Genomic DNA, 11,563 nt, shown 5'->3' with positions numbered 1-11,563 from the left:
CTGAGTGAATGAAAAGAGGAGGTTTGTGGAGAGAGGCCTTCGAAACTAAGATTCCAGGAAGTGACAAAAAAACGCTGATAAAGGTTGATACACAAGACTTGATTCAGTATCTCATTTGAAGAAGCCAAGGATCGAAGTTGATATTACTAAACAAGACACCTCACGTATTGCTGTAACTTCCCAAGATCCTATAAGATCCATGGCCCTGTATGAAGACCATAACAGTCGTAAACGTTCACAGAACTTCATAGGTGCTCATATAAATTCATAAGGATCTACTTTATCAGTAGCCAATGAAAAACCACCATGTTCTTCTAAAAGTATGAATTCAAATATATCTGGCATTTGAATATGAAGGCAATGTTCTGGGTGCTAAAATACTATAATAGTGTTGCCAAGTCATGGATTTCATCAAGTTTACATTTCACTGAAGGCAAATTGTCTTTAAACAATAATAAACATGTTATATATCTACATAACAAATTGGTATGTTGAATAGTCTATGGGTAGTGTTGCATCTTAAATAGAGATGGATCTTAGAAGTTATGTTTGCTACCCTGGAGGTAAATCCTAGCTTATTGTGTAAAAAAAGGGAGGATCATTAGACAGTAGTGATAACTAGAATCCAAAATTAACTCAATAAGATTGAGTGATGATTAATCAAGTCATTGACTTGATGAGAGATAAGGTGTTGGAGATGGGCCTCTTTTTTTTTTTTTTTTTTTTTTTTCGGAGCTGGAGACCGAACCCAGGGCCTTGCGCTTGTTAGGCAAGCACTCTACCACTGAGCTAAATCCCCAACCCCTGGAGATGGGCCTCTTAGCATACCTATAAGAGATTATCTTGATTAAATTTATTGGGGGTGGGAAAACCTGCCTATTGTGGGTGGCCTCAGTCCCTTGGCTGAGATTCTGGACTGTATAAAATGGAGACAGTGAGGTGAGCATAAGCATTCATCGTTCTCTTCCTGGTTATGGACATAATGTGGGCTGCTGCTTAAAGTGAAGAACCAGCTTGCTTTCATCATAGGATTAAAAACAATATTATACCCGCCCATGAAGCGATATGTATGACTGCTGTGTCACATGTGCATCCATAGATGGCAGAGAGGAAAGAGGTTATGTCTACATTCAAGATGCTGACCTATGACCTTCTGAACATTAGTAGCCCAACGTTTCCTGAAGAGACAGAGCCTGAGATGATCACCAGACTGTCACGACTGGGCCTGGACAGGGAATTAGCCTGAGATGACCATCAGTTAGGTGCAGTGTAGTGAGCCATATTGGATTTGGGCCTGGCCGCTTTGTAACTGCATGGCCACAGTTAAGAAGTCATGGGATTGTTGGACAGAGGCCTCTCCCATGTATTTACGGCACAGGAAGAAAAGACCAAGTAGTAAACACCCGGTGTCTCCACTGCATGACCCCTGCTGAGCCCGGCTGATGCATGTGGGACCGATACACCTGGACCACACCTGGGTGGTGGTCAATTTACTTCTGCCTTTTGCTTCCTCAGTCTTTATCCTTGAGATTTAGGCTGCTCTTGGATTTCTCCCTAATTAATTCAGGTCTCATAGTCGGTCTTTTGTTACCGAAGCCAGGTACTCATGAGTCAGGGTTTCCCACTGTGCTTCCCAGATATTTTCTACCTGGAGGCTTGGGTATATAAGTGGTGAATAAAGCTACAGGAGACTCTCACTCTCTCTTCCGCTCTTCCGCTCTTCCTCTCACCTTCCTCCTCTCTCTCTTTCTCTCTCTCTCTCTCTCTCACTCTCTCTTCCGCTCTTCCTCTCTCCTTCTTCCTCTCTCTCTCTCTCTCTCTCTCTCTCTCTCTCTCTCTCTCTCTCCCCCCTCTCTTCCTCTCCTGGCTTGACACGATAACCTGTGTGTGTGTGTGTGTGTGTGTGTGTGTGTGTGTGTGTGTGTGTGTGTGTGTGTGTTTCTTTCATCCCGTAGGCTTTCGCCCGATTCTCGATACCGTGTCGGTGCTGGCGCCGACAGTGCAGTGCAGGCCTAGGGTGGGCAAGGAAAAGGTGTACCTGAGATGACCCCTGCCTGGTGCCTTAATGCATGAGTGGGACATAGCACTCCTTAGGCAACCTCAGACACTCAAAGACCTCAGTTGCCTCTATGAGGAACAAGTAAGTGGTGGAGAAATGGAAGACAAAGAGAAACAGAAGGATGCAGATGCAGGCACAATGAAAAGTGGCAGAACAGAAGACTCAAGGGTAGTGAGGAACAGCCTGATTTGAACGGACAGTGATGCCACCTGGGACAATGGTAGAATCCTGGCCCATAGTGCTACCAGGAGCCACATTGGGTCCATAGCCCTGAAGCAGCAGGTGTCTGTTACCAAAGGGATATCCAGGTGGATATACCTAATCTGGACTGCTGCCTAGGGACATGTTAATATCTGAGAGATGTGCAGAATTCACCCCACCACTCACGTGGATATCATGGGAGAGCTGGCCCTGGGAGCATGAGAGTAAGAGTGTTGACCCTACTTCCAGACAGCTGCAGTTGTGGAAGCTGCAGTTGAGCTTGCCCCTGAGGATACAAGCATGGGTGACCTGGTTCTACTACTTGTCTCCTGTGCAGTGGTGTTGACAAAGGAGAGATACCTTCCTTCTCCCTTCCCCTTCACCACCTGGAAAGCAGGAAACCTGGCCCTGCAGTCATCAGAGCAGGAGAGCTGGCCCTGTCCCTCACCTGTTGCAGAATTTGGGAGAACAGGCCCTATACCTCATCTGGAGAGGGAGAGATGTCCCCCACCTCTTGACCCTATGGATAGGTATGAGAGCTGTCCCTGAGGTCATCAGAGTGGGAGAGCTGACCCTAAACCTCACCTGGGTGGCACAATACAGCTGGCCATGGATGTTAAGGTTGTGGGTGAACTGACCTTGAGAGTGTGAGTATGGGAGAGCCAGCCCTGCCCCTTGGCTGCTGGGTGGTGGCATGGTCAAGAGAGATACCTTCCTCCCCCTGACCCCCATTCTCTTTTCATCTATGGCAGGCAGGAAAGCTGGTCCTGGAATCATGAGAGTGGTAAAACTGGTCCTGGCCCTTCCTGGCTGCAACACTTAGGAGAGTAGGCCATGCACCTCAACTGGGTATCAGGGTAAAACTGACCTTGGGAACAGGGATTGCTGTTAAGCTGACCCTGAGGGCCTGAGATTTAGAGATCTGGCTGACCAGGTCATATACCTTTCAGGTCCAGATCCAGAACTTTGAATTGGCCCACCCCTACATCTACCTCACAAACGAACTGGGTGGGTGCTATAGGTTTAAAACTACAGGATCTCCATGATACAGGGCAAAACCAGGATATCCAAGAAGAAGAAAGGTATATGACCAGTGAGGTTCCAGTATTGATAAAGTAGCAGAACCCAGAGTCCTCGTACCAGACCAATGATTCATTGCAAGGAACACCTACAGGCAAAGAAGTGTAGACAAAGGTGAATAATGTGGGACACACTGTGACACACTACACAGCTTCCAAGGAGGGGAGGGGAAGGTGAGTGGGATTGGGGTGCATGATGTGAAATTCACAAATAACCAATAAAAAGGTTTTGTATTTTTTTTTTAAATCCTATCATAAAGAAAAACAGACTCATTCTTGGTTATGATCAAACCTCTGCTTCTCAAGAATTTTGGGTTATGCTCTACCTGTAACCTTAAATATGAATGTTTCTATACTGTGGGAATGGCAATCATGTCTTTGTTCTAAAGAGTTATTTTGGAACCATACCATTGTTTTTAAATGTTCTACGGCCACCTATGAGTTCCTTGCTGTGACTATAATTGTCTTGTTATACTTACCTTGCAGCCTCGTCTTAAACGTCATTAGAACTAACTTGTTGCTCCTGTAACTCTGCCTATTTTGCCAGACTTCGGCTTGGAAACTCTCTACCCCTAGCTATAAAAGCCTTGTCTTCCTCACATCCAGGATGTCTTCTCAAATCCCACCTTAGGAGGAGTCAAATAAACAATGCTTTCTTCAATTAATTGCCTGCTTTGGCTATGATGATTTGGGTCAGTGGTCTTTCTCCTTTGCCTTTGGGATTAACACACAAGTTCATGCTGACGTCCCTGTGGTGATAGACTGTATGTTCCTCTTGAGAACCTAAATAAATCCTTTCCCACTTAAGTCAATCTGAGGGGTTTATCCCAGCAACAGGAAAGTAACTAAGACAAGTTGTTAGTTTTATGAAATGTCAGTTTTCAGATGTGGTCACATATGTCTATAGTTACAGCAGTTGAAAGGTTGAGGCAAGAAGACTGTGAATTTGAGTCCATCCTATGAGACACTAAATTAAATTTAAAATATTATGATGTCCAGGCATCAATCTTAGGCCTCACAAAAGATGGGCCCCACTTTAGACTGCTTCCTAAATACATTACTGCAAGTTGCTACACAAATTTTCCTACTTCTCTCTCTTTTGGAATGATATTAAATGAGAATTTTACAAAGAATATTATATTTTATGTTACATAAAACTTCAGGACTGTACTCAGCTGGTAGAAGAATGTTACTGATTCCTGCAAGTTGTCCTTTGACTGTCAAACATACTGCGGCAAATTTACACACACACACACACACACACACACACACACACACACACAAACACATGCCACATCAGAAAGAAAGAAAGTAAGAAAGAAAGGAAGGAAGGAAGGAAGGAAGGAAGGAAGGAAGGAAGGAAGGGAGGAAGGGAAGTTCATTCAGATCGTCTCTACTTGAAGGACCACAGTAATTTTGGTTATTGAATGTCCTGAATCAACAGATACAATGTATCTGAATAAAGCCAAATTAGGTGATGACTAGAAATAGAGTTTAAAACATATTTGACCATGAAATTTGGATTTCTTTTTTTTTAAGATTTATTCATTTATTATATATAAGTACACTGTAGCTGTCTTCAGATACACCAGAAGAGGGCATCGGATCTCTTTACAGATGGTTGTGAACCACCATGTGGTTGCTGGGAATTGAACTCATGACCTCTGGAAGAGCAGTCGGGTGCTCTTAACCACTGAGCCATCTCTCCAGCCCCGAAATTTGGATTTCTTGATGAGATAAAAATGGGGAAAATGTAATGTTAGTTCTTTATTAGCACAGGCAGACAGTGTAGGCAAAGTCAATTGTCAAGTTTCAGGCAATTAGCTTCCCTGATGGAAAGATAATTGCAGGAACAAAAAGAGCAAGTAGCTTCCTCTCCTTTCTCCCTCCCAGACATTCCACACTGCATATCCCCACCATGGGCACAGGAAGCAGGGAGCATCGTGGTTTAGACTGGACTAGTTTCAAAGTGATTTAAGGTTTATCATCAACTTTCAGAAGTCTTGGAAGAATTGCATTTAATGTTTAAATATAAAAAATATAACACATTGAGTAAAAAAATAATGCATGTTTATTAATATAGAAAGCTACAAATCTGTTCTAAGGATGGCATTGAGCCAACAGTGCAGAAATGAGGAGAGAAGAGGAGAAGGAGGAGGAGGAGGAGGAGGAGGAGGGGGAGGGGGAGGGGGAGGAGGAAGAGAAAGAATTGAAACCATACAGATGAAAATTAAATAGCCCCTGCATTTCCTGTAATAATTCAGAATAAAGATTGTGAAGTCTGAGTGCTGCCTCTGGAAACAACGGCATGAGATGCAGATCACAGAATAAGCCAGTAGCGAAGAGCCTTGAGGACCAACCAGATCTGAGACCTATGCTTTCCACCATGTCTTATCTTTCCTGAATTTTAGCCCAGAATAGTCTGAGATGAATAAAAGTTTAAAAAAAAAAGACAAAATAATGCCAACCCTCTTAATAGGAAGCAATTTGGCAGGTGACAGTGAGAAAGAGTGCCCTAGTAACAAGGAAGCATGCAAAGTGCCTCTGAGGTCCCTGCTGGTTTTTTGGTTAAATAGCTCTGCCAAGAAGTTGAAAGGATGCTTGCATTTACGGCTGGTGAAGACTACAGAGACAGCCTTTACTAAAGTGTGAGTTGGCTTTCCCCCAAACATTGCATTACCCCTGAATGGAAAATTGATCGTATGACATACGGTGATAACATCTGCCACCCATGGATAAAGCCGCAGCGCCATGTGGGTGGTAATGGAAGCTGTAATGGCGAGGGTGGAGAATTTAATGACAGTATGTAACACCGACAAAAGTAGCAGCAATCAGAAAGAAAGGAACAATTTGTATAAATTTTTACCATGGTTCTAGAGGGCTATACATCCTGTTCTCCTGTAGTCATCCCAGAGCGGGGGAATAAAGACCGGCTGTCATTTTTTACCTTGCCATAACTCAGCTGTAACCCCAACAGAGGTATTTCTTTCAGACAGCTGTGGGCAAGCACTATTTTTCAGTAAATAAATAATTGTTACAAATTTAGGCTGATCACAAATTTGTTACAACTGTAACCCTCCAGGCCTGTATTAAATGGGGAAAAAAAATGAAGTCAAACACACTTCTTTTAAGAGTTTCTAAAATTATGTTCTTCAGATATGGATTTTCCTCCAAGGAAAATAGAAAACAAGTAAGATAATTAAGAGTGTTGCCTCATGAATGAAGTCTTTACATGAGCTTGATCTTTCCTACCCAATCAGGAAGGAGATACATGACGTCTACAACTCTACTTTGTAAGTACAACAGTTCTATTTGCTAGATAATAAACAGAACATGAAAGTGTATGTCCATGACTACATGGTGGCGTGAGGTTTACCCAAAGTTCCCAATGAAATTTAGCTCTCTGTAGTGCTACATTATGTATTACAAGAGGTCAACTAAATCCACCTAACGGTGGTGTAGAGGCTGGGACCCCAACTACTCAGTCCTCCCGCTTGTGAGTCAAACGTTTAATCCACAATACCCTTTTCCCATCCCCTTGGCTTTGAAAGAACAGCACTTTGCTGTTCTCATGTTTTCACAGTAGATAAGACGCGGTGCTTATAATTCAGATTGTTATTGTTACTGCACCTCTTTCCTTATGAGACTCTTCTGGACCAGACCAGGTTTAAACTCACTACATAGGCAAAGAAGACTTGAATTCTTGATCCTGCTGCCACTACTTGCCATGTGCTGGGACCGTAGGCTTGTGCCACCATACCCAACGCATGGTTATTATCTGTTTTCTGGTTATGATCATTTGTATTTGTGAAAAGATTTAAAGCAAAAAGTAAAAACCAACTCTAGACAGTAAATTAAATAGGATGTTCTGCAATGTTTTTCTCATCTAAGTCAAACAAAACTGCAATTGATCTATGAAGAAGGATACAGGGTTAGCTTTAAAGATGCCTTGGTGCCATGACTTAGTTTTGCATTGTTTTTAAAATCAGGAAAAGTTCTTGAGAGCTAAGGATGTGTACTTCTTTAAGAGGAATAAAGTGTGTCAATATAATTGAATGCTTATGATAAAGGTATGTTCTTGGAAAATAATAGGAAAGACAAAAATATAAGGCCACTTGTTATTTAGTGGAGAAGGTAAACTAACCACAGGAAACTCGCACGCCATTATTATATAGTAGTGTAATAGTGATTTATTACAGAAGTTCTCTATAAGTTAGAGGCCAGCCTGGTCTACAAACAGAATTCCAGGACAGCCAAGGTTACACAGAGAAACCCTGTCTCAAAAACAAAAACAAAGAAATAGCAAAGACAAAAACAAAACAAAACAAACAAGACAACAACAATAACAAAAAACCCAAACAAACCAAAAACCAAAGCCAAACAAACAAACAAAAAATAATGAGTTTGTATCTGATATCTCAGTTTCAATTTGCTCGTTTTTGTTTCTTTTCTTCCTGTCACTGTGTTCTTGTGGATTAGCCAAGTCTTTTTTTTTATTATCCCATTTTCTAATTGTTTTTGTTTACACATTTTTACTCATTAAATAATGATTATTCCACAGGTTACACTTATTCAGAGTCTAATATTTATTAACTCTACATATTTATACATAATCTCTAAAATACTAGAACTGCTTGCTCTTCTCCAGGCTTTAAGCTGTTGCCATGAATTTTTACCACAAGCACTGGAGTCTCACAGAACACTATCATCATAAATAACACGGATTGACTCAGGGGCATCCACATATTTGTTAATTACGTCGTCTCTTTTATTTCTGTATTAGTGCCTGGCTTTGCGCTGTTGCTGGAAAACCTCTCTTTGACATTTCTAATGAGGAGGCCTACCAATGGAATCTGAGTTGGCTCTTAACTTTTTGAGAACCATGTAGCTTATATCTTCCCGTTGCTCCTGGGTTTATGTTGTCTGCATCCCTTCTGGATCTTTGAGATTAAGAGCACTTTCCTTTTAAACAGTCCTATTATCTTTTTGTGCATCAAGTTTTGTTTGTTTGTTTGTTTGTTTGGAAGTTGGCTATATCTGTGATTATTATTTTTGACCACAGTCGTCACCCAATTCTGATACAATTTGTGTGTGTGTGTGTGTGTGTGTGTGTGTGTGTACATGTGCACGCATTGGAAATAGCTCAGCAACTGTATGTAAATGATCTCTCATTCTCTTCTTACCTCAGAGTCCCTATTTACATGTTTGTTGGGCCATCTCCTCATTTTCCATTGATCTACTGTATGCTAACAGTGTCATCTGTTTTCCTCTTCCTCTCTATGCTTATTTTAGTTAGTTAGTTAGTTAGTTAGTTAGTTAGTTAGTTAGTTAGATAGGGTGTTTTGTTTTGTTTTGTTTGTTTGTCTATTTTATCTTTTTTTTTCATAATTTTTCATTATCACAGGTCTGGCAGGTCTAGAACTTGTTACATATACCAGGCTGGTCTCAAATATACAGAGCTCTGCCTGGCTCTGCCTCCCTACTGTGGAGACACATCTGGAGCTAAAAGTTACTTTCAAACGTTTTTTAAAAGAATAGACACAAGGGCTGGGGAGATGGCCCAATGGTTAGAGTTACTTGCCACTCTTTCGAAGGACCTGAATTCGTTTCCTAGAACCTAGGACAGGCAACTTACAAACACCTGCAACTTCAGTAGCAGATCTAACACCCTATTCTGATCTCTCCAGACACCTGTGAAAACGTGTGTGTGTGTGTGTGTGTGTGTGTATGTGTGTTATGAAACATAACTCTATAATGAAACTAATAAAATACATGATAACGTAATATGCTATTTAAATATTATTTTTCTTTTCCCTTTAAGATGCTCATATTATAAGCCATTTACACTGTATTTTAGACTAAATAATAGCGAAACTGCATTTATTTCTCAATGCCAAAATTCTTGTTACAAGATTTTAAATTTTTTACTAGTCATTTTCTTATATTAAAGACTAGGTTTTCAACTAGAAGGCATCAACCTTCACTGTTGGTAACAGTTTATTTGAAATGAAAAATGTCTTTACCAAGAATCTAACATTACTTTCACTTTAAGGAAAATGCCAGTGTTAGAACACAAATTTATCTGACTCTACACGTGAAAGGGAGCCGTTGAGAATTCATGGAAACAGATTCTTCCTAAGGAATACATTGATTAAAAATTGATGAGTTAATTTCAACATTTTTTCCCTCCAAATGCTAGACATACTGAAGTCTCTTTACCCTGTCTCTTGTCTTATAATGTATGATTTAAATTTAGTGCCTGAAATATCCAATAAAATATATTCTTTCCATGAGAAGTTATGAAGTCCGTCCTTAAGCCTCCTAACATACTACACAATGCATCCTTATTAAGTCTCTGCAAGTGTGTTCTTTACTCTGAAGATAAGAACTGTGGATTATTTTATCTTCTATATGCTATATGACATTTTACATTTTGTCTTCTTTATTCTTCTTAAGGTAAACATTGTAGTTTTATGTAATTTCTTTCTCTTTGGTATTTTAGATCCGATTCTAAGAGGTCATGTTAAACAAACCTTCCCTGGGTCTCTAACCTCTAGACTTCCAGAGGTGTCTATCTAGGAACCTATTTGGATGATTGTTCTATTGCTGTGAAGAGACACCATGACCAAGGCAACTCTAGTAAAATAAATCATTGTATCTGGGGTCTGCTTACAGTTTTAGGTTGGTCCACTGTTGTCACAATGGGAGGCAAAGAGACATGGCACGGGGGCAGTAGCTGAAGTCTTTTACATCTTGGTCCTCCAGTGCCATGCCTCCTCCAGCGAGGCCACACCTCCTAATCCTTTCCGAACAGTTCCACCAACTGGGGACAGAGCATTAAAACATATGAGCCTATGGAGGAGCCCTTCTCATTCAAACCACCACAGAGCTCGGACAGGTATTCAAACCACCACAACTGCACGAACAGGTATTCAAACCCAGTGCTAGCAGATTAAATAGGGACTGGCTCACGCTCGGCAGATAGTCTACCATTGATCTGCCTCTTCGGCACATTCACTTATTATTTATATGACATTCAGGGCAGCATCAGTAAGTTTTCTAGGCTTGAGTTAAGCTTACTCAGTTGTCTACCAACAAGGCCTCCTGCTTTAGTCCCTTAGTAACTGGGATTGCAGACCTACACTGTAAGGCTTCGCTCAAGTGCCTATTGCGAGAGGCAAACGTTTCCATTCCTTCTTTGTGATTGTGTCCCATGTGAAGACTTTAGCTGATAGCCCCTGCCCACCCCCCTTGATCCCGAAACATAGCTGAATTGTTTTCACTTGACTTGCAAAATCCTTAGGCTACTTTTTTTTCTTTTGCACATAGATAACAAGTTTATCCATATGAGATATTTTTTGAACAGCTGGAGACTTAAAACCTAACTTAGACATCTTGAAAATATCTATAAACAGAAAGTGTTTTATAAAATGAGAGTCATATGTAGGTTAGAAAGTCTATGGTCGTGTAGTAAAGACTATGAGTAAGCTAAGACTTAACGATTTAGTGATTAAACTCCCGGATTTTACATGCTGAGGATTACAGTCGGGCTTATTGGCACTGTCACGTTTTTGACTTAGTCATTTGGCCCAAACAGCTTCTACAGAAGACACGCATCTATACTTACATTTAAGGTTTTCCTTAAGATTCCCAAATAAAGAAAGTCACATTGAGTGAGGCATTGTGGGAGAAACTTGTTTCTAGATGTAGTCCTTAAAATGTTCCCCACGATTCCACCAAGGGGACCCGGTAGAGCAAATCTACTTAATGTTGAAATACTGACAGTGATTTTTATATTTCCTCATCAATATTTTAGTCTATGTTCTCTTCCAAGTAAAAGTCTTGAATTGAAATTTTTGATTTAAAAATGAACTGGATTAAAAAGTCTGTTTTCTTCACCTTGCTAAGAAGACATACCAATCCTAAACTTTCCAGACAACTGAGCTTGGGAAACAAGTTTTCGCACAGTGTAAAATCAACCTGTCTCCAGCCAGTTCTGGGTTTCTCAAAACGATGGCCTAAAGAAGAAAAGCTAAGATAGCTGTTATACGGAATGATCAAAAACTAAGTAACATTTTATTCTTAGCAGAGAAAAACATATGAGCGTGTCTGTGTGTGTATGTGTGTGTGTGTGTGTGTGTCTGTGTGTGTGTGTGTCTGTGTCTGTGTGTGTCTGTGTCTGTGTGTGTGTCTGTGTCTGTGTGTGTGTGTGTGTGTGTGTGTG

General features: G+C 40.8%; 1 non-coding gene across 1 annotated transcript; it reads left to right on the top strand.

Moving 5' to 3' along the window:
- The first annotated feature begins 1,048 nt into the window (after positions 1 to 1,048).
- On the top strand, positions 1,049 to 1,176 carry LOC120102075 (small nucleolar RNA SNORA17). Its single transcript, XR_005503101.1, has one exon. It is a non-coding gene; the product is annotated as a small nucleolar RNA SNORA17 (small nucleolar RNA).
- The last annotated feature ends 10,387 nt before the right edge of the window (positions 1,177 to 11,563 follow it).

Source organism: Rattus norvegicus, chromosome 3 (assembly GCF_036323735.1).
Source record: "Rattus norvegicus strain BN/NHsdMcwi chromosome 3, GRCr8, whole genome shotgun sequence".
Taxonomy (NCBI): Eukaryota; Metazoa; Chordata; class Mammalia; order Rodentia; family Muridae; genus Rattus; species Rattus norvegicus.
Note: the sequence above shows the minus strand (reverse complement) of the source record. Positions and strands in the feature narration are given on the sequence as shown.